The sequence below is a fragment of the Urocitellus parryii genome, unplaced genomic scaffold (genome assembly GCF_045843805.1).
Source record: "Urocitellus parryii isolate mUroPar1 unplaced genomic scaffold, mUroPar1.hap1 Scaffold_92, whole genome shotgun sequence".
Taxonomy (NCBI): domain Eukaryota; kingdom Metazoa; phylum Chordata; class Mammalia; order Rodentia; family Sciuridae; genus Urocitellus; species Urocitellus parryii.
Window position 1 is genome coordinate 199960 of NW_027554230.1, and position 23797 is coordinate 223756.

At 43.4% G+C, this 23797-nt stretch overlaps 1 pseudogene; it reads right to left on the reverse strand.

Annotated features, from left to right (window-relative positions):
• Positions 1–2148: 2148 nt before the first annotated feature.
• LOC113178192 (DNA-binding protein inhibitor ID-4 pseudogene) lies at positions 2149–2556 on the reverse strand (annotated as a pseudogene).
• Positions 2557–23797: the final 21241 nt, after the last annotated feature.

Below are 23797 nucleotides of genomic sequence, written 5' to 3' on the forward strand. Positions count from 1 at the left end.
CAGTGGATTCATGTAGAAAATATGTCTTGGCTCTCTTTATTTAAACATTTTAAGTTCAGTTCCTCTTTAGCTATCTTCCAGCCAGAGGAACACAGGCAACACACTTTGCTCCCCTTTTCTGGATCCTGAGGTGTGTCCCCTTTTATGGACTCAGAGGGACTTTTCAAATTAACTTGGGTTTTCACAGTGCTCTTGTTGTGCCTCAGAATGAGGGACTGACTTCAGCCCCACTGCTGGCTTGCTTTGCTTGGGTGAGTTAGAAAACCCTTGGCGATGTGGATTACCTGGGTTTCAGTGCTTAGGGGAAACTCTAGAAAGAGACAGAACATGCAAATCAGTGTAAAGAAGGCCCTCAAACACAAAACCTCTGTGAAACTTCACTGAAAATTCTGAGCATTTTCAATTAAGTCTAAAGACTACAGGTTGTCTCCCCTGAAGAAATGGGTTCCCTTTGGTCAAGTTGTTTGTGTCTGTCAGTTGGTTGGTTGGTTTAATCTTTTAAAGAATGGATTGAGTCAGGGCTCCAGGTAGAGAAAGTAAAATCACAGTTCTAAAATCTAATGGGCCATGGTTCTAATCAATAAAGCTAATAACATTTTAGCAAAATGTCATGGTTTATAATTGCAAGAAACCGTAGGGTCTGAAGGATGCGACTGAGGGCAGCCCTAGAAGGATTCACTCTGGAGCGGGCCAATGACTCTGGGCTTAGGAAGAGCAGTGGAAGGGCTTCCTTCCTCAGCAAGCTGCAGGGTGTGGGTGGGGCCCTGCTGAGACCCTAATGCTAACTGCTGCACTGATTAACATGTGTGTAATTCAAGTGTGCCGACTAGAAAGGCAAGGCCAGTTTTATTTGGCTGTGCACTACTATGAAACAGTTCCTTGGAATCTCCCTTATATACCTTTTTGGGTTTTGTACTAGTTTCCCCTGGACAGAGTCCTGCACTTTCTTGAAGCTACTGCTTCCTGACCTCGAAGACACTGAAGAGTAGGGCAGCTTTTTTTTCCTTTCAAAGGAGCCCTTTCTGAGCCCCATTTTTCACCATATGGTAAGAAACACTGTAAATAATTGAGGTGATCCATCAAGAGACCCATTCTTGACAATGAAAAATCACATAACTCAGTAAAAGTCAATTAAAAACCACAAATTTAAGAACCTTTTGCTCAGTGAAGATTTATTGTCATAGAAGGCATCTAATACAATAGGTATTGGGGAGTCAAAATTCTTAAAAGTTCTAAAAATGCAGTTAAAGCTTGACAATAGAGTAGGGTTTATACAATAGCAGAATATATGAGTTCTTTGAAATGAAAAGGTATTTTTTTTCTTTCCAGCTTTACCATAAGATGTTTGAGATGTGAGGATTTTATAACAACCTTAGAAGTAATGTCCACTGTGTGGGGTATTTACATTCTTTCCAGGGTTTCAAATGACTCTTACTCTTTGGTTGTGCCTATACAATGAAAGTCTACAAATTAAGAAAAGTCAGGAGTTTTTTTTTCCTTTGTGTGAACCTTCCCGCTGCAGACTTGCTGGCACCACCGACCAAACTCAAGACGTGCTCCATCAACAACCCAAACAAACCACCAGGTCAGACAACACGCAGCCCACAGCTGGAGCGGCGCCCAGAAGGTAGCGAGGGCCTCTGGGAAGCTCAGAGCGTGGACCTGCCCGCGCCCCTCTTTACGGATGTCAGGCTTCGCGGGGGAGCCCGGGAGGCGTCCAACGCCCGGGAGGTTGCCTTCCCTAAGAGGTGCTGTCGCCATGCTTATTCACCCATCCGGCCTGGAACAGCAACCAAACACCAAGGGAAAGGTTAGCAGGTACAAACTCTCCTCAAGGTCCTGGGCGTCCTCTGACACCAAGCTGGTGCGCTGAGCCCCCACCCCAGGCTGCAGCCTGGGGAGACCCCTCCGCTGGACTTGACAGCACAGGGGTCGCGAAGCCCCAAGTCCTGCCTGGCGCGTTCTCCCTGATCTGTACTTATCAGGCTAGCTGGCAGCAGGCTGCCCCAGGTGCCTGGAGAAGGAGCTGGGGGCTGTCATTCTCTCCGCGGACCTCCACTCCGAAGAGAGGGAACGCCCGCTCCCCGCCACCCCGCCACCACCCTCCTGCATCCCCTGTGGCATTGTCCCCAGCCGCCACCAGGCCTCTTACCGGCCGGTATTGAACGCAGTGAGCAGGGTCCGGAGGCGGCACTGCCGGACAAGTTCAGGCACGGGCGGTGGTGGCTGTCTCAGCAGAGCTGGGTGCGTCTCCAGCGCCAGCTGCAGGTCCAGGATATAGTTGATAACATGCTGCAGGATTTCCACTTTGCTGACTTTCTTGTTGGGCGGGATGGTGGGCACCAGCCTCCGCAGGCGACTGTAGTAGTCGTTCATATCGCACTGCAGGCACAGCGACAGCTCGTCGGCCGCCGCCTCGGCTGCCTTGCAGTGCGCTGCCGCCACAGTGGTCGCGGCAGCCGAGCCGCCCAGGCTGTGGCCATGTTGGGCCAGATAGCGCAGCGCCAGCTCCCCGCTGCCGCAGCCCGAAGGGCGCACCAGACTCACCGCCTTCATCGCGTGCGCCCTGCACCCTGTGCGAAAGGACTTGATGGGGCGTGCAAGGGAGGTAGGCAAGATCCGCTTGGCCCCCGCCTGCGGCCGGCTCCTCTCCCCTTGCTTTCGGGCCCAGCGCACTCGGGGCTCCCTGCGATCTGAGCCCAACAATTGATGGAAAGGTCGCTCAGGTTTTGCGAGGGGAATCTCTGCTCAGTGGGCGACACTGGGCCCGAACCAAAAGACAAGAAAAGTCGGAAGTACCGGTGGAAAAGTAGCCCACCTGGGCCCCCTTGTTACTCCCTTCGGAGCTGAGACTAAGCGGGACCGCCGTCGCCACCGCCGCGCTCCCCTAGCCCAAGAGCTCCCCACTCAGGCACCGACTCACTACCGCGCCTCCTCCACTGCGCTCTCCCCCTGCCCGCAGTGCAGCTGTATTTATTGAGCCACGTCCCCAGGGGGCGGGGCGAGCGCGTGGGCCTGGTAGCTGCGCAACTGGAGGGATCTGGGTCCCGCGCGCAGGCTGGTGCGTAGAGGGAGGTGGCGAGGGTGGGGGCTTTGGGAGGTGCTGGGAGGCGGGGAGCCGGGCAACCCCAGCGGCGGGAGGGGTGGGGAGTGGGGAGTGGCCCGCTAATCAGGAGGGCAGTGCCACCTCAGGGAATGACGCTTGGGCCAAAGGGAAGAGCACTCCATTCCATCAACGCTGTGGGTTGGGGTTCTGACCAAAGAGTGCAAGGTGGGAGTCGGGGCAGGCTGGTGTGTGCCCAGGGGAGGGGAAACGTGAGAGAAGTTCCTGCGAAGAACTGCGGGAATGTGGGGCTGGAATTCACTCTCCTCCCGCCTAGGCTGCTGAGGGAGCGCTGGGCCCTGCTCACGGATTCCCTGCCACTCCCAACAGCGCGGCCCACTCTGGGATTCCAGTGCCTTAAGAAAGACGCGCTGTGCAAGAAGTTGTGTTCCATATTTTCCCTTCCGTTTCATTATTCGCCTTTTGACAATTGCTGAAACCATAATGATGGGATGGAATGTGGAGCCTTCCGTTTTCTTTCTTTCTTTCATTTAACGCTAAAGCTTAGCAAAAGAAAAGAGAAAGCGCAATCGAATGCAGGTTTTATGGTGAAGGAAAATATAAATAAAACAAAACCACAAAACCGTCAGGGGTTTTTCTTTTACTCATCTAGATGCATAAGTGGGCTAAGGAAATGCAACTGCCTTCTAAATAAATTAGAGCGCGGAAAGATTAAAAATGCATGGACAAGGAGTATTTCAAATTCTGCTATGACATATAATATTAATCCGTTTTATGTAAAATTCATACCTGTAACTTAATTTAGGCCATTAATGCACCACTTCACGCATTAGTGTATCCTGCTTTAAATAAGGTGGTGAGAATGTCCACAGTCTCCTTTGGCAACAAAGCATAAAATTCATACTTCTAGTCCTGAGATCCTGCTTGGGCCCCACCCTGCAAAAACACCTGTTCATTAAGGACGTTTTGTGTTCGATTTCTAACGGAAAAGCTGTCCTTCAAGGGTTCAAAATTAAACTGCACAATGAACTCTGGAGGGGCATTGTGTGTACCCTTCAAGAAATAATTAAGCCCTTCAGATGTGAAATGAGCATAAAAACTCTTAGGTAGTGGGAAAATGAATTTTGAGTGGCTTCACCCTGCAAACCCTCCCAAACACACTTGGAGATGAATTATCCAAAGAATTTTCTTCCTTCATGTACATGGCATGGATTGCTGCCTTCATTTTCATTGGAAATTGAGAGAAAGAGATGTGGACCTCATTTCTTAGGGTCTACCCTCTGTGTGGACTTGGTTTTCTTCCTGTCTGCCTTCCTTCCCAGAACTGAAATACTTGTAGAAGACAAGTATTTTGTTTCACCATGTGGCTGCTTTATGACAATTGGTCATAAAGCACATTCCTTTTTCCTGATGAAGGAAGAGCAACTATTTAATATTGGCTTCTCAGGGAGATGCATTAACCTCCTGTCCCCTAAACCTCATTCATTGCTGCCTCTAATGTTTGTTTAGAGGCAAATGACACTCTCATTTACATATGTGCCTGTGCAGGATAGTCTCCATTTATCAAGAAAATCAGAATTATACAAGTCAAAAGAAGGATTTTCTTCTCAAACAAGGCCTGGTCTTATACATTTGTAAAGTAATATAAATATACACAAAGAGAATACTGTGATTTTAGACAGATAGCTGGGGGAGGGAGCCCCAGTGGGTGGAAGCTATTTTCTTGGAACCTGTCATATCAGCACAGATGATAATGATAAATGGATATAGGTACAGATGTTTTGTTCCATGATTTTTCTTGTACATAGAATTTTAAATCTGCTTCCAAATGAAAAACCCAAGAGTTTTCAAAATTGAAGTATGTGAATGTGTCCAGGGCACACCCATATTTAAATATTTTATACATTCTAACTTGATTAAAATTTAAATTTTAAGTATGTGACACAAAGGAACAATCATATTTATCATTTTTGCTAGATCTCAAAATGAGCCACACCTTGGGTATGGCAAATGCCAAATGCCACAGTTTAAAGTTTTGTTGGAGGTAGTTTTTGTGTCTGACTTAAAGTTAGAAAGGGTGACTTTCTTTGGGAGAAGGGAGTTCAAAGAATGTATCTTAGCGACTTGATCAAGAACATCCAGGAAAACTGTGATCTTCAAATCCTGCCAGCAGAGTAGGCACGAGCAGTTAACTGTATTCCTCCTTTTGAAGGTGGGAAGATATGAAGACTTTGAAAAAAAAATAAAACTTTATATAATAGGAATAAGAATATGATCCTGTCCTTTTTGTCCCATGAAACTAGAGAATAGTGGAGGCCCTGAAATCATAAGACTCCTGGCACTGAGAGTTCAAAACAGAGTTCATTCAGCAGTTACCAGGTTTTGAATAAACTATGCAAGCCACATTATTTCTACTGCTCAGAGAAAGACATTTAGTTTACCTGTAGCTCTTGCTTTAATATCAAAGTGTTTTACTTGCGCTTGTGAAAATGAGATGGGCTGGCCCAGAGCTCATTATAATGGACATTCTAGGTCCCCTCACATTCACTCAGTGGGCCTGGGGTGAAACATGCATAGAAGGAGCACTAGGAAACCTTGTGACCAGGGTCATATACACACCCCTCCCAGCACAAAGAGATCTGCAGTGCTACCTGGGGAGCATTCTAAATGCCAGTTGGACCCTTGCAGATCTGTGACACCCAGGCTCTGAGATTTCACAGTCACCCTGTTTACCCCTAAACAGGGGCACCCAAGCATATGGGGCTTTTCAGCCTGATGTCTCTAGGAGTGGATACTTTCTTCTTCAAGGATTGGTGGGGAATAGTGGGTGGGCTCAGACCTACAGAAAAATATGTGTTTCCATACCTTGGTCACTCTCCAGGTGTAAGTGGTTGCTGATGGAGGTACACACATTTTTGGGGGGCATAACAAACCACTCTGTACTCTACAGTAGGAATGTCCCTTGCTCCAAAAGAGTAAGTTGGACAATGTGGGAACTGGAGCTCAAGGCTGCTATACTAAGCACTAGTGTTGATACAAACTTACTCCTGCTGCCTTTAGGTTGCTGATGCCAGGCTGGAAACACTGATAACCTCTTGGTTTGCTTAGTCTTACAAAAAAGGCTTACAGCAAAAGGATGTTGTAAATTCAGTGTGGCCTACTAGACATGGCCCGGCAAAATACCTATCCCAGGAAGTTTCAAAGGTAGTCTGGTTTAATAGGATGTAGCTATGTTTTAAAAAGTCCTCCTCAGGCTGGAAAAAAAGGAAGGAAAAATGGCATTTTTTTTTTACCTTGGAGATATGAAGAGTTTAGTTTCTGAAGTCGATAGATAGTCTGTGCTCCAATTTTGGCTTCCTTGCTATCTACTTTTATATCATTAAACTAGCTTCCTAAACACTTATACCTTTCATATATTCAATTACAATAAAAATTATATGTACTTCATAAGGTGCTTATTCAATACACACACACACTTAAGTGGCCTCTGTGCAAGAAAGTGTGTTTAGTGAATGTCACATAGTAAGTGGGCAATGTTAAAATTTTTGTTGCTTTTGGTAAATATTATCTCACAGTCTGTGGCTTGTCTTTATATTCACTTCATCTCTTTCAAGATAAGAACTTTTAAATTTTGGTGAAGTCCAGATTGTCAGTGTGTCCTTTTAAAGATCAGCCATTTGGTATTATACCTAACAGATTTTTTTATAATTCAGGGAGACATAAATTTCTCCTATGTTTGGGTATCTGGTCCTTGTTTTCTGTATTATGTTTAGGTCTATGATTTATTCTGGAGGTTTTTTATTTTGTATGTGGTACAAGATATGGGTGGATATTGATACTTTTGCATATTTTAATTCAGTTGTTCCTGAAATTTTGTTGAAAAACTTTTTTTGTGTGTTAAATTGCCTTTGCAGTTTTGTCAAAAGTCATTGTATATAGGTGCCCTTCTATCTGTCCTCTAAATTCTGCTCTATTCTTCTACTTACTAGTTTTTATGCACAGCCATATTGTGTTTATTACTAAAGCTTCATAGTAAGTCTTGAAAGCAGATAATGTTGGCCATTGAGCTTCCTGCTGCGTTCCTCTTTTTGACTATTCTGGGTATATTGCATTTTCCTATGAATTTTTGAGTCAGTTTTTTAATTCCTTCCAAGAAGGACTTACATTCAAAATATATAAAGCATGGAGAGCTCACTAGGAGAGTGCCTGTGTAGCATGCATGAGCCTCTGGGTTTGATTCCTAGCACAGAAAAAAAAAAGTGTTCACAAAACATTTAAAGTATCTCTACCCATGATATATAATGAACTCTCAAATTCAACCATAAGAAAGTGAACAACCCCAATTTTAAACGTGGGCAAAAGAGTTGTCCAGACAACCTAGTAAAGAAGAAATAAAAATGGTAAATAAAGACATGACAAGCTGCTTGATATCATTGGTCATACGAAGCATATGTTTCACAACTACAATGAAGCACCACCACGTACCTGTGAAAACTGCTAAAATTAAAGACTGATCATGCTAAGTATTGATGATTCTGGAGAGCAGCTATCATGCACTGTTGGTGGATAGGAATATAAAATGAGGAAGACTACCTTGGAAAAGAATTTGTCAGTTTCTTAAAAAGTTAAACATTGCTAGAGGTGGTGTGTGTAAGCTCACCTACTAGGGAGGTCAAGGGAGGAGGATCACAAGTTTGAGGCGAGCCTCAGCAATTTAGCAAGACCCTGTCTCAAAACAAATAGGCTGGAGATGCAGCTCAGTGGTAAAGCACCCTTGTGCTTAGTTCAATCCTCAGTAAAACACACACACACACACACACACACACACACACACACACACACACACACAGTAAACATACCTATCATAAGGCCCATCCATTCCACTGCTAGGCAACTGTTCTAGTCCAAGAGAAATCAAATGATCTGAGGGCCATGAGGGGTCACAGAGAGGCATAGGAATGGAGAGTGTGTTCATTATTTTATTTGCTCTGCATCGTGTCACTCTGAGCCAGCTATCACAGCATTAAAGAAATGGTGGCAAGCTGCCTCCAAAGAAGGTATGAGGCATGAACTGCTGTAGTGGACAAGCCAGCCGCTATGGCTGTCCATGACCACATTCTTTCACTGGCTATAAATGAACTATGCTGAAAACCACACCCTTGTTTCATGTTGTTCTGGTGAGACATGGATTCAAGACTCTGAGAAGGACCGACCTAATTATTGGAAATGTTCTCACTGTGCAGAGTGTTCTGCACTCCTGCCTCTGTGCTTCCTTCAGCTGTAGCCTCTGCTGCCTCAGTCACCCTAAGTCACAGCTGCTTTGGCAAGAACCCCCAGTGGGTGGAGAAGGAAGAAACCTCATCGTGCCATATTTAGGGTGGTCTAGATTTTCTCCTCTGACTCTTTCCTTAGGAAGAAAGGTGAATATTCTAACAGGACTAAATACTTTCTATTGCTCTGTCCAGAGTAGGAAACAAAAATTCCTAATGGGTACCATATTTTTTCTCCCAAAACTCTGTTACTTGGTCTGTTACTCAGATCTTTTTGTGACAGGAGGGAGGAATCCTAGGGATAGACTGAGGATTAACTGGTTTTGAAAGTCCCAAATAAGCAATGGAAAGGAATAATTTGTGCATGCTGGTCCCGCTTTGTGTCCTCTGATGTCTATGCTGGTATTGAAGGGGGCTATTATGAGGTAAAATGGTCGTGAAGATGCCAAGGAGTTCAAAGGCTTGCTGTAGTTCCCTGGTATCCTTAAGTAGAGAAATTAAGGGCAAGGATATTATTACTACTACTTAAAACTTCAACCCAGAGGATGTAGATGTGCTGATGTTGCTGCAATTTTGTTTCATCCAGTTATTGTCACAAGGAGAGGCATCACCAAGCACTATTCCCTTCACAGAGCAAACTGTTGCTAGATTCACACTAACAGAGGGGTTTTAATTCTATTTCTCTTTCCTATAAGAGAATATGAAATAATTCCAAGATACTGAAAAAAATGGTACTTAATGTGTTTTGACTATGTAGAGGAAAACCACTTAAACAGTGAAAAAACTGCAAATCACATTTTGAAACTGAATACTGATCATGCTGTGAGTCCATCTTGGTAAATCTGCCTTTATGGAAGAAAAAGCTCTCCCATTTACTTGATACCTAGGTCATGGTTCCTAAGAACTGATACAATGTTTAAGACATTTGCAACTTTTTTTTTCCTGAAGAGAAATTTTTCAGACATTTTTGTAGACCCCCACACAATTTCCATGGGCTGTCGGATAGGAGTTGGATCCAAGGAGCTTGGTCCCCGCATCAGCAAAGGCCTGTGTGGAAAGCAGGAGAATGGTATGAAAACTCACTTGTTTGTGAAATGATCAAAGTAGTGCAGTTTCTCTACTAGTAAAATGTGCAGTAAATCTTAAAGGAATTAAAGATGCAGAATTAAAGGAAAATGAGCACTTAACTGCACTTTATGAATACTGGTAATTCTGTGTTAGGACAGTCCACTTTAAATGAAACCATCTTCAGGGAAGGAATTACAAAAATATATTTTTTTCTTGAAGAGAATTAAATCAAATACATAATTTTTGGGGATTAAAAGTCTTAATCAAATATCTTTTCTTAAAATATGACTCGTTGACAAAAAAAAAAAAAAAATCCCAAAGTGTGACCCAACATGCATTCTTGGTCTGCTATGGTTATATTTACCATTTTGAAAACATCTTGTTCATGAGGTTAAAGTTAATGCTTGATTCTCTGTTTATATCATGTTTTCAAAATGGGCAAAATGGGTGTCACCAGGAAGAAATATGACAGTTACAGTAACAGTGCTGCAAAAATGTAAAGTACGTTTTCATCACAGTATGTAGGCACAGGCCTGGAGCCACCAGACATAAAGGAACTGGCTAAAGATGTTTTTAACATAGTCATTCATTCATTCTTCTGTGTTTATCTTGAATCTACAACCTGTAGTGTATGAAATGCTTTTGCCTCTCAGCAGATTGCTAAGTGGACAGTGTTTGGCACCTTCCAACGTGCTGTCCATTAACAGTATCCTCAGACCTGCCAGCTTTCATCTCTGGGAACACAGCGGGAAGAATGGAAATGCTTTCTGTATTCAGCTTCTAGAAAACCATCCTCATGTGCTAGTGACACATATACTTAAAACCTCTCTACTTGAATTCTCCCAAACTTACTCTCCCTCCCCACCTGTAAGATGTTGTTTACTGATCCTTCTCCAAAACTGTTCCAATGGAATTCAGTCGATTGGAGTCAAGCCAAAACAAACATGTATGGTACATATATTATAGGACAAGACTGTGTTTAAAAAACAGGAAGTCCCTTACTCTTTACAGAGCTTGCTGTTTAGACAATGTTTGAATGAACTGAAAATCAGTTAATGCAATTCAGTATGTACATGCAAAGATAGAGCAGGCAGTGGCAGAGGACAAAGCCTGCAGTAAAGGCAGCTTCATACAGGCTGGGAGAGTTGCTAGGGTGGCCAGAGGGATGGCTTCATCAAGGGAGATGTCCCAGGAGGTCCGAAGACTGAAGAGCATCTGCAGAAGCATGGAGAAGAGCCCCTCCAAGAGTCCAGCTGGTTCTCTGCTTCACCTGGTTCACCTCTGAAATTTCTTACATTCAATTAGTCCCTTCCTTCCTCATCTCATGCTAGTCTTTCTATGTTAAGTGTTTCCCACTCACTCTTGTTCTTCAGTGCAATCAAAAACATGTTGGGACTTAGTGATACATAGCCTCTTCCTCCAGGAAACCATCCATCATTCATTCCCTGATGATAATCACTTAAAAATAACATTGGTTTTTCATTTTGCAATCAAAGCATATACATATTGAAAAAAATCAGAAAATACAGACAAATATAAAATGGAAATAAAGGTCATCCATGAACCCACATCCAGATAAAAACCTCTGTGACTATTTTATTGTACATACGTCCAGATTTTCCCCACCCATGTGGATATTTTTCCTTGAACAAAAATTACAGTGTACAATACTTATCCTTGGAAATCTAATTTTTTGCTTCATGTAGCGTGAATCTATTTCCTAAACAAAACTTACCTGTGGCACAATTTCTGTGGTTGCATAGGATTCTTGCTTTGATTTGCCTTAACCTATTTAACAAACACTTTATTACAAATATTTTTATTATTTCCATTTTTGTCATGTTCTCTTATCATGTCTGATGGGCTTATTTCATCTTAATATTACACATTACCCAACAGGTTGCATTTATTGACATGTCACTGTGCAATTATTTTCAAGTTATGTCTGTGCTATGGTTTGGGTGTGTCCCCTAGAATTCAAGTGTTGGAACCAAATGTCTAGTCATATGTTAATGATGGGGGCAAGACCTTTGGGAGGTGACTGCATCAATAGGGATCTGTCCTGATGAATGGACTCATCCATTCATGGGTTAATGGATTAATGGGATATTGAGGAAGTGAGTTAGGTATCATAAGGGTGATTTGTTAAGAAATCTAGATTGGCCATTATTCATGAGCCCCCTCAGCATGTCATGCCCAGAACTGCCTTGGAATTCTACAGAGTTCCCACCTGAGGAATGTCCTCCCCAAATGCAAGTCCTTGACCTTGGTCTTCCTAGCCTCTAGAACTATAAGAAATTAATTTCTTTTATTTACAAATTAACCAATCTCAGGCATTTTAGTATAGCAACAGAAAACAGGAAGATAGGAGTGTGTATTTGTAAGTTTTCCATGAAGTCAAAGCATCTTAGAGGCATGGGCAGTTTTTCCTTATTAGGAATTATTCATATAGCAAGTGTTCACTGCTGCTCAGATGGGTTGGCACAGTCTGCTAGGATGACATCTGAATGAACATTTGTCTGGGGGTGACCTGCAGATTTTGCCCACTGTTCAAACAGTGGCTGGCCTGTTGGAATGGAGAGCAAAAGGAACAGGAGCAGATAGTAGTGGATCCACTGGTTCAGCTGATGGCCCAAGAAGGTTCCAGTTCACTTCCCAGGAAGCTTTGGGAAAACTGCTAGAACTTTAGATTATGAATTCGCTAGAGATTTTCTCAGGTGAGGAAAGGACAAACCACACAGGGGGAAAGCAGAGCACCTGATGCTGGAGATCAAGCATGGGAGCCATGAGAGGGTGTCTCATTGCACCTGCAGGTCTTGCTGCTTCTCGCTCCACTCTGGATTCACAGCTTCACTAAACTTCCTGTTCCTTCCTTTGAACTCTATTTCTTGCTCAATCATCTTCTGCAACGAAGACATGAACACAGTTCCAGACAAGGTGACAATGAAGTATATGTCCCTTCTGCACACCACCCAGCCATCCGACCTACCCTATTGGCCACAGGTGTTTTATTCACCTGGATCAGGCCAGTTTTCTTCTGAAGTTATAGTGACCCCCACTCTTGTAACTTAAAGGGGGAAAACACTCTCTGTCTGTTGGTCAAAACCTAAACAAGGAATAAATAGTAAAATGCAATTTTTGTCCAGTTTCCTTTTGGAAATTCAGATGCCCATTCATTTTATTGAACAGCCAAACAGAGCTGTGTAACTTAAGATAATGGTTCCAGTGAACGTATAAATTTAGAAATGGCTATTATATCATCAATATAGTTGTTTAGGGTATGATGCCATTGAAGGTGGCCCCTCCTGAGACTGCTTTTGGACGCCCCTCCAGTGGCTTTCCAAGTGTTAGCTGATTTATCCCTCAACATAGCCAAGGGTGTCACTGTCACACTCCTGTCTCACAGGTGGACCAGCGGAGGCCCAGTTTGATTGGCAGCTGTTGAGAAGCAGAGCAGGATGTGACAGGCGTCCCTACTCTGCAGTTCTGCCCTGAGTCATTATGCTGCCCAGGAACCTGGAGCAGGGTTGGGCGCACACTGAGGGGCCCTGAAGGAGATGGGAATCTGCAGAGCCCATGAAACCAGGGCTCTTGGAGGTTTGCACTGTTATAGTTCGTGCGGAATGACCCCCTAAGATTCATCTGTTGAAGGCCCGGTCCCCAAGGCAGCAATGTTCAGAGGTGGGACTTTGGGGAGTTAATTGAATCATGAGGGCTTTAGCCTCATCGTGGATTGATCCACTGATAGATTAGGATTTTAATGGCATTGTTGGGAGGAGTTGGGAACTGTAGGAGGCGGGACCTCACTGGGTGAAGTAGGCCTCTGGGGTGTGCATCCTGCTGGTTACAGCTTGTCCCCACCCACTTCCCTGCATTCTCTCTCTCTCTCTCTCTCTCTCTCTCTCTCAGCTTCCTGGCTGCCACAAGGAGACAGCTTTCCTCTGCTGCACCCTTCTGCCTTGATGTCCTACTTCATCTCAGGCCTAGGTGACCAGGACCAAAACCTCTGAAAACATTAACCTAAATAAATTTCCTCCTCTAAGTTGTTTTTCTGAGATATTTTGTCACAATGTTGGCAACGGACTAACCCAGATGTCCCCAGGACAGCAATGTCTACCTTAAGGCTGCCTTGTTTTTACGTCAGCATTGCCTGTCCAAATTCTGTTTTCTTGTTTTTAGCCTGGTGTGTCTTTTCCATCCCTCTTCTTTCTAACCTTCTGCTCTGTCCTGTGTTGTATTGTTTTATGTTACATGATTCTTTCTACATATTTAGACCTTTTTTTCAGATAATGATATGATCTTGACAAACCTTTTCACAGATTTTGATAATATTTTTCATATTTCTTACTTTTTCATCCTTTAAACACTGTTCAGGATTCTGAGTGGGGAAGAAAAAAGCTAAAGATTTCCTGGTGGAGATACAGCAGATATTATCCACAAGGTGCTATGGAGTCTGAATATACTCTGCCTATGTGTTTAGGATCCCAATCCAAGAGATCAGTGTAGACAGATGCCTGGCCCGTGATCCTTAGGGATGATTGGCAGAAGCTAGTGCTAAGCCACTCTGCAGGGGTATTTGCATGACCCCAGACATTCCATTGAGAATGAGGTCACAAATCAAATGCAAAACACAGGGAAAATTATTCACCATGATTCATGTGCTTAACTCTGTCTTGCTTGAGACTTGGAGAGCCTTTTGAATCTGAACTATCATGCATTTTAGAAAGCTGCAAAATTCTTTTAAAATAGTCTCTCTGCCAGTTTCTCCAGTTCTTTTTGGAAAACATCTTTGTAGACTTACATTGGGCCTTCTCATTTTATTCTATGTGCCTCTTAACAACACTTTCATGTGTCTGTATATAGATATCCCTTGATTTATGATGGGGTTATGTCCAACAAACCCCTCATAAATTGAAAATATCAGAAGTTGCAAATGCATTGAGTCTAACCCAAAAAGCATCCTGCCTTAGCCACACAATAGATTGTATACTGTAGAGTCATTGTTTTCCCCTCATAATCTGGGGGCTGACTAGCAGCAATGCCTTTCTGCCCCCACCCATAATCATGACAGAGGATTATACTGCAGATCACTATCCCTGAGAAAGAACAAAAATCAAAATCTATATATTTAGGAATTTATTTCTATTAAAATAATACATATGCAATGTTTAAAGCTAAATAAGTTCTACTAAGACTTAGGATATAATAAAGAAATCCCCTGCCTCACACAAATTCCTACTCCCAAACCTAGTGTTTTCAACTTGTTTCTTCTGACATTTGCCTCTGCATTACTACATTATGATAATGCTACTGTTTTCAGGTTTGGATTTTATCTACTGATTTCTTACTACAGAAATGAGGAATTTCCTCTTATACCTGTATGACAATGTTCCCCTTCCCTTTGTTATCTTTCAAATTTTTCCCAAAAGTTTTTCTTCCTACTATCATTTTTAAAATTTTCTAAATGATTATTATTTTCTTTCTGCAGCGGTTTCCTTTTTTTAATTACCTCCTGTTCTTGATTCATGTATATACTATCTTTTTCTCCTCCTCCTCCTCCTCCTCCTCCTTCTCCCTGAGGACATTATCAATAGTTGCTTGTCTTTTCTGATTTTTCTGCTTCTGCATGTTGCTTCCATTTCTTCAAAGTTATTTTCTTTTCCTTTTTGATATAGAACATTCAATTGCTTTCTAATCCTCGCTTTTAAATAGGAGCCTGGGCAAACATTATAAGACAATTGAGGGAAGTGTTCATAAAAAAAGACTACATGTTTTCTTTTGCTCAGCTTTCTAAAAGGGACAACCTGCACATCTATGCTCTGGGAGTAGACTTTGGATGCCCATGCTCTCCAAACCAAGTGCAGGAGGGAACGTGAGGCTCATAATATAGTACTCGGATCACCTACTCCTACTTCCACCTTCTTGTGGGCTCCGCATTAGCCTTCTCAAGCTACATGCTGTTAGTGATGTCTTATCGTGCATCTCCTCCCTGTTCCCTTTGCTCCTGAAGTGCCTGCCTTCCTTTCACCATTGTTACTTCAGTGGAATTTGTAGGAAGGAGGAGTGATAAACGATTGTGTTACAAGAAACATTTATGTTTAAACAGAAACCTTTTCTTGTTTCTTAACTTCTTTCACTGTGTTACATTCTGAATAATAATTCCACATTTTTCTAATCCCTGAGGACTTGACTACTACTTCTCCTGGTTTCTTCTCTTTCTTCTGTTCCTTGTTTTGTGTTTCCTGAGTCACCTTCTCCTTTACCTAAAACATTTACTCTCCTAGGTGATTTTTTTCTTTCTTTTCTTTCTTGCATGTGTGTGTGTGTGTGTGTGTGTGTGTGTGTGTGTGTGTGTGTGCATGCGCATGTGTGGTGGGGATCAAACCCAGGGCACTGCCCATGTTAGGCAAGTGCTCTGCCACTGAGCCACACTCCAGTCCACTCTTCTAGGCTTTAATTTTGAGTCCAAGCTCATCTCTGGTGGACAGGGGAGGCCTACTGTCCACTCCATAGGAGTGTTGGGGAGGGTGTGTTTTCATGTTTCCTCTGTAAACCACAGAATTTCACTGGCTTGAGATTTTTTGTTGTTCTTACTTTTCAAGATTCCTGCACTTTTTGGATGATGTAAATTTAGACTCTGCACTTAAGCTATGTCTAAAAGTAGTGTTTTGACTTTTCCTTGGAGACTTGAAAATTATTTCTTGCCCAGATCCCAAGGCAAGAGAAACCTCCTGCCACTCCTTGGGCCCAGAGGACAACCTCTCTTCTTTCCTTCTGCACTCAGGTGGAGTGGTGGGCTCTCTGCTCCTGCACGTTCTGTTTGACGATGCCAGGGTTGGGATTCTGCAAACCATATTTCCCCTCTGTCACTAAAAGGGAGGAGGCTCCTCTCTCCTTTAGCTTTTGCTCATCAGGTTCTCCGAGTGAGGATGGAAGGGGAGTGAGAGAGGACACTCCCACTTCCTATCTGCTCCATTCCTGAAGCATCACTCCAGCCAGGATCTCATTGTGGCTATCCATGGTTCTATTCCTGGCTTATTTTCCCACCACCAATAACACCCTTATTGTACCCAGAGACACCAGTACCAGCTGGCAGCACCCGTTCCCGAGACTGGGTCTTGGCTCTGTGTGGACCCTCCTCTAAGTTCTACTGAGCTCACTCTTGGACAAGAACACATGGATCTAGATAAATAGCTGGTTGTGGTGGGCAGCTTCAAAGATGGCCACTGTTAGCACAAAACAACTGAGCCACGTGCAAATTTCACAGATCAGCACAGTCTTTATTCAGTGGTGGAGTCATGCATCTTATAGACTCAATTTCCCAATGGAAAATGAGCCTCTGGCCAAAGTGGGATTCTGTGCTTATATATCCTACACTGAGAGGTGACTTAATTATTGACAGAGAGGGTAGGTTTGGGCACTCAGAAAACAGGTTTTTGAGAATTTTAAATTTGTTTTTCTTGGGCAATATTTTTACTTGGGGAAGAATGGAGGGTCTGGGGTCAGTGTTCAGTGCTTCTCTTTCCCTTCAGGGTCCCACTGTACTGTCACTGGTGAAGCAATTATTTGGGAAAGGATCAATGCTTTGGCTTCCTCCCAGAGACTACCATTCTGGGCTGGATGAATATGTCCTCCCCAAGCATTGTAGTGTCACTATATGATGTTTGCTTCATTCCCAGGGATTGTCCTGCACTGGAAAAGGATGGACTGGGAAAGGATCGATGTTATCAATGTGTTCTTTCTCAGCCCCTCTTCTCAGGCCACACGATTTGGGGCTTGCCATTTCCCATATCTGACCACCCCAGCCTTCTCTCTCTGTTATTTGTACTCTGGTGTAGCCCCATCCCTTTAATGCGAGCTGACAGACAAATTGATAGTGGCACAAATGGTGGGGACCTGCCTCTGAGACCAGGTCACAGAAGCCCTGGTCTCCATCTTTCCCTCTCCTGCCTCTTGCTTGTTCTCTCTAGAAATCCAGCCACCATGTGGCTAGTTGTTCCCTGGAGAGGCCCAGAGGCTGGGAGAGCAGAGGGGAGCCTCTGGCCCACACATGAACGGAGGCTCTGGGTCAACAGCTTGTGAGGAGCTGAATCTTGCCAACAGGAGTAGGCTTGGAGGCAGAGCCATGCCCTGTTGAAACCTTGAGTGGAACCTTATAGGGATGCTGAGGAAAAGGCCCAGCTAAGCCCAGCAGGATGAGTGACCCAAAGAAACCATGAGCTAATTAATGTGTGGTTGTGTTTTTAGGTTGTGAAGGTTTGGGATCATTTCTTACGTCGCCACAGATGATCAATGCAATTCACTTCTGACAACAGAACATCTTTTTCATGGTGGCAAATCTTCAGAGATTCTGGCTGCAGTGGTTACAGTGGTATTCTTCCTTTCTCAAGGGGCTCAAAACCCATCATATCTCCCAACATGCTATTTAAACCCTGGCTCTCGGCTGTTAGGGCCCGTGTCCAAAATCTGCCGCTCAGGGTGTCATCTTGCAAGCTCATCCTTAGTTTCTGGCAGCACCTTAAAATTTCTTTTACTTTTTAACTTAACTACATCTTTAAAACACATTGAAATGTTTGTCCAGGATTCTACTGTGTTTTAGGAAGTGGCTTGTCCCTCCAGCTCAGTTTTCCCCATGGCCAACTGTTCAAAGTCAAACACAAGGCCTGGACATTGCTGCAAAGGATAATTAAAAATTAGGAAGTCTCTGTATTTTAATTCTCAATATTGAAACAGATTGATCTTTACCAGTTGTTAAAAGGCAAACTCTAGTTAGTAGTACAAATGATCTCCCAGGATGAATACCATTAGGGCAATCTGGCAGCTTAATCGCTTCCTCCTGGATGACTTATGACTTGGAACAGATAGGAAAGGAGGGTATCAAAACAAGTGCTTGAAGTGCAAAGATAAAAATGTTAATAATTAGTAACAGCTAGAAGCAAAGTTAATTCTCAATGGGCCTGTAATGCCAGCTATTTAATGCAAATTAACAAATGACAATTTCATGTGAAGGACTTGAAAGCTAATATTCTAATTTTCTAAGTAAGATCAATAACTCAACAAACAATAATGTGTTTCAGAAAGGAATTGAGAACTAGAGCAATAACTTTATTTTAGAGATAAGTGAAATGCTACATAAAGTTTATATTTGTGGATCCAAAATTAGACTAAATTAGAGTTGGGTGCCACATGCATTCGAAGGACAGCCTCATAAAAATGACAAGTGTGAGCAATAGCTGATCACACCGTGATAAAACCTGTCCGATAACACCAGATAATGAGCCATTGCTTACCTCTCTGGAGGATTACAAAGGGGACTTCTGAGTTTAAATGGTGTTGTTTTGAAGTCTTGGATCTTGTGTTTTCAGTAAGAGCTTTGTAAATGAGTAATGGAAGAGCATGCTGCTTTCTGGTGCTGGTCTGCTCAGGATGAATCATTTTGACCTGAAAGATAAAAAACATACTCTTGTGTTTAGACTGTAAGCTCACTGTGACCAGGAGCAACATTATTTTTTGGTCTGGTTCATATAAAGCACTAAATAAGCTGGTAACTTCATTTGTGCTGTCCCTCACAATTGATAAACATATTCACACTTCATCTCGCTTTATCCTTAAAACCAAACTGGGGGGCAGGTGTTCTTAGCACATTTGGTAGAAGAGGGGGCTGAGAACTACAGAGGTGTGAGGGGCCATGACTCTGGCAAACCCAAGGTCCAAGCTTCCTCCCTGGGATTAGCTGTGCTCTGTCACATTCAAGATGGTTTGAATGGCCCCTGCTCTGTCCCCCCAGGGACACCTGCCTCTGCCATCCCTGGCATGGCTGGTGAAGCTGAATGGGTGGTCTCCTGTACCGTCCTTCAGCATTTTCCATGTGCTGGGTCTTCTACCTGTCCTGATATTTTCCTCACAGTCTTTCATTTTGAATTTGGTGTTTATCAGACAGAATCCGAACCCAATATTCAACAATGGACTGTAGACACCTGCTTTCTTCTCAAGTTCTCCCTCTCCCTTACCCTGCCCCTTTACCTGGGTATTATTATTATTTTAACTTCAATTAAAATAAAAACACATTTGTATTGAAGTGTATGTGCACACAGAAAAAACTCCATGCGTTCATTTTTCAACAACAAAACAGGCTCCTATGGTTTTGGCTCTGAGAAAGAAACTAAGTTGCCAGCTCCAGAAAACCTTCCGGTCCCTTCCCTGTTACCACCCCCTCAAAAGCTCACCATTTGTGTGCCTTCTAACTGCATGCATGTGCGTTGATTGCTTTTGTAGACTTAGAAATGAAATCTTCGGGTCTGGCTCCTTGGGTGTGAGGTCCAGCTCAGGTGTGTTCACGCTCCACAGAGCACTGTCCCATGGTGATGCTATAGTTCCAGTACAATCTATCATTTTACGTAACATGAAATAATGTATGAAATAGAACAGAAACCATCAAAGGACAAAAGCACAATGTTGTTTAAAGATCTCCCGTGGCTTTATTTTCTGTTCTGGAACTGGGCATCATGAGCGTTCCCAGAGCCAGGCAGAGGAGGCTCCTTACATAGACAGGAAAGGGCTTCAATAAAAGGTAGATTTATCACTGCAAAGTTATTTTCCTTGTAAGGTGGGGACAGGAAGACGGACAAGAGAAAAATAACTGATTGGTTAAATCAGGTTACCTCAGGCCACTATTTTTTTGTTGTGTGTGTGTGGGTGGGTGTGTGTGTATAAGAATTAAAGCTGAAGGAATTTTATTATTATGCCAGTCGAAACTGTCCTGATTGGAAAATTTGGCTATTACCTTTCTACCTGTGATTTTTTGGAGTTCAGATAAACAGCTTAGTTTCAGCCAGGTGAAACATTAGTGCAAGTGACTCCATTTTGATTTTTTAATCTGGTCGGTTGGTACCTAGTGCAGGAACTTATTTGAAAACCAAGAAAGAAGGGCTCTAATTTCCATTTAGCAACACTAATTGTGTAATACCTATAATTATCCATTTTATAGGTAATAGGCATTTGGATGGTTTCCAGTTATGGGTTATTATTGATAATGCTAATTAGAACATTTAATACGAGGTTTTTGATGGATATAGTCATAAATGTTTTTTTTTGTTGTTGTTGTTTTTTGTTTGTTTGGTAAAAGTGATTTAGTTTTTGGATCCTTTCTACCCCTGGCAGAAACAAAAATTAATAGAGTATAATTTTCCATTTATATGTTTGTGTTAATAATCTAAGTCACATTTTTTCTGAAAAATAAATATCTCTGATAGCACATCTCATTTGTTTAAATTTCATTAGTTTAAAATTTGTAATGGTTCAGATAAGGGCTCAATGAAGTCTTTTTTAGTTTGCAAACATTTTCTTGAAAGGTAATGTTAGTTATCATTTCAATGTGAGGGAGGGGTATATTTCTCATTGAAGACCTACTCATCAAACACTGGAGAAACAACATTTACATATAGAGTACAAGGTAATTATTAATGGATCTTATACAGAAATAAAAACAGACTATCTAAAGAAATATCCTTTGAAATAAAAAAGCTTTGTTAGTATGTCTGAGTTGGCTATACTTAAATATCATGGGCAATTCCTTTTGTAAGCTAGGCTACATTCTGTCATTCCAAATCTCCTCCATTCAGATGTGGCCCTGGAACTGGGCAACACCCTAGTGGTGTTGCTCTGGCTTGCATATAAGCACAGAAGACTTATCAATATGTAGAACTTTTCTCCCAATTAGTCAGGAAGGACACGGGGAATAAGACAATCCCAATTATGTTCAAATATCTACTGAGCAATCTGCATGGAAGTACTGGTGCACCATGCTCTGGCTGAGGATAGTTATTCATGACATCCGGGTGCTGGAGCCTCCCCCACCTCCTTCTTGTCTAAAGGTTTCTCTGCAGAGCCGCACACACATGGAGTTGGGTCATTCCCACCACCCTTTCCACTGAACACACCCTTCCCCCTTGTTTACTGACCAGCACCTTAGCAAAACCCTTAACAGTTACTTTTCACTAACTCACCCTCGTTTCAAAGGAATTCTCCTGCCACCTCCTGAAATAACACTTTTATCCATTTGCTGCACAATAAATTGGGAAGTGTGTCCAGTGCCTTGGAGGAGAAAGGAGGGGGGGATACCAGGAGAATCTTTCTGGAGGAAGTGACCTTGAAGCTGAGAGCTGGAGCTTGCATGGGTGGTGGTAGGGCATGGGCTAGCAGGTGTGTTGGGGACAGAAGAGCTGTGGTTAGGAGAGAGCAGGATATTTCAGTGAACCTGTGGTTTTCTCCTTTGACCATGTAATGCCCTGATAGAGCAGTTATCTCTCATGACAGTAATTCTGTGTAACAAACATCACACAATCACAGTGGTATGTGACACTGCATCTGAAGTGCTTAGAGAGGTGGTTCCATGACACATAGATTCAGTGAAACAAATCGTGATCTTCTAATCCCATGTGCAGCACCAGGGAGTGCAAGCCTCGGAGGTTGTGTGGCAGGGGAGAAGGTGAGCTACAGATCCCAAGCTCTGAGGGGAGTCCTGGTTCCAAGCATCCCAGGAGCTTGGCCCTGGACAGGGTGGTTATACACTTCTCCACATATAAAATGGGAACACTAACAATCCACACCTCACAGAATGGTTCTGAAGGTGACATTAAGAGAATATATGAAAATCTAGGCACCATGCCTGGTGCATAGCTAGCACTTAGAAAGAGTGAGATTAATGAATTAAGAGCAAAACTTCTAATTGTTCTTCTTAATTTTTTTGCACCTTTTCAAGAAGACTGCTATCTCAGTCTGCTCAGGCTGCTGTGTCAGAATACCATACATTGGGTGCCTGAAATGACAGACATTTATCTCCCAATGTTTTGGAGGCTTGGAAGTTGAGGATTGAGGTGCCAGCTGGCCTGGGTTTGGAGAGGATCTCTGATTATGTGCTCACATGGACTATTTTGGTACACAGAGAAGAAGAGGAGGTGGAAGAGGAGGAAGAAGAGGAGGGAGAGGGAGGAGGAGGAGGAAAAGAAGGGGGAGGAATAAGAAGAAGAGGAAGGAGGAGAGGAGGGGAAGGGGAGGAGAGTAGAGGGAGAGAGATCCTGTGTCTCTTTATAAGGGCATTTATTCCATTGCAAAAGCCCACTCTCAGGCCCTAATCTAACCTAAGAACCTCCAAAGGCCCCACATCCAAATGCCAAATGCCATTGGGGATTAAGTTTTCAGTGGCAACCCCTTCCACTCACACAGTGCATTAAAACTCATTAAATGCTTTCAAATACTTCTTTGAGCCACATCATCATCTGGATGGAAAAGGAGGACAAGGAAATGAGGTTCAAAGTGCCAAAGATTTCCAGTGAGCTCTGTGGCCAGGGCAGCTCACGGGTGAGAACTGCTTCTGGCTTCATGTTCATACTGGAGAGGGGAGGGGGTCCCAGAGGCGCAGCCCTGCTTTCCCTTCCACACTTCCCACACAGCAGCAGCCATGGCTCACGTCTCCTGGGCCTACTGTGAGAAGCTCAGGGGGAGTGTGGGAAACTCCTGTCTGCACTGGGCTCCCATGTGCTGTCCAGCACAGCCCCACTGTGTTGGGATCCAGAGGTGACTTTCAACTCCTTAACGTTTAAAGAGGAGTTTTGAAGTTTCCTATGTAAAGAAGGACAGATGCTATTAATAATGCAAGTCAACAAAGATTGGGAGGAGCAGCTCTCTGGGGGCAAGTGTCCTTTATATCAGAGTGGTTTCACTTCAGGCCACTTTACGTTGGGGTCAGAGTTGGAACAATTAAAGATTCACATTTTAATACAAGATTTCCTTTCTTTTCCAAATTACTGATGAATGACGAGTAGGTGTGTATGTGAGTGGGAACGTGCAGGCTGGGTGGTGGGGTCCAGGGAGCGTAGAAAGAGGCCTGAGCATTTTACAGACACTTGCCTTGGGCCTGCACAGCTCTCTGGGATTCTGATGCATTTCCTCTTCACTCAAGTGCCTGGTGGGAAGGGGCACCTCAGCTTTTAGAGTGTGAGCTCTTTACTGGCTTTGATTCATCTTGTGAAAAGTCCAAGTGGGCCCCCACCCCCACTGACTTCTGCATCTCTGAATTCTAACCTCTCTGCAAGTGGAAGCTCCAACCCCACCTGCTCCCACTCACCTCCCCACCCCCAGAGCCTGCAGGGTTCTTTTCTTCCTACCATCCTTGCAGGTTCCTAGCAGAACCACACAGGGCACTTACAGTCAACACCAGGCAAGATGCGTGTGGTTTAGATGATAAGTCACAACAGCCAGCCTGAGGTGGGGACAAACCCGAGCACCGAACTCAACCAGTTCATTCAGCCTCACGACCCTCCACTGAGCAGACCATGATTTGTAAATAGAAAGGAAAATGTCATCATTCCCCAAGTAGATGTTAAAGGGCTTTGTC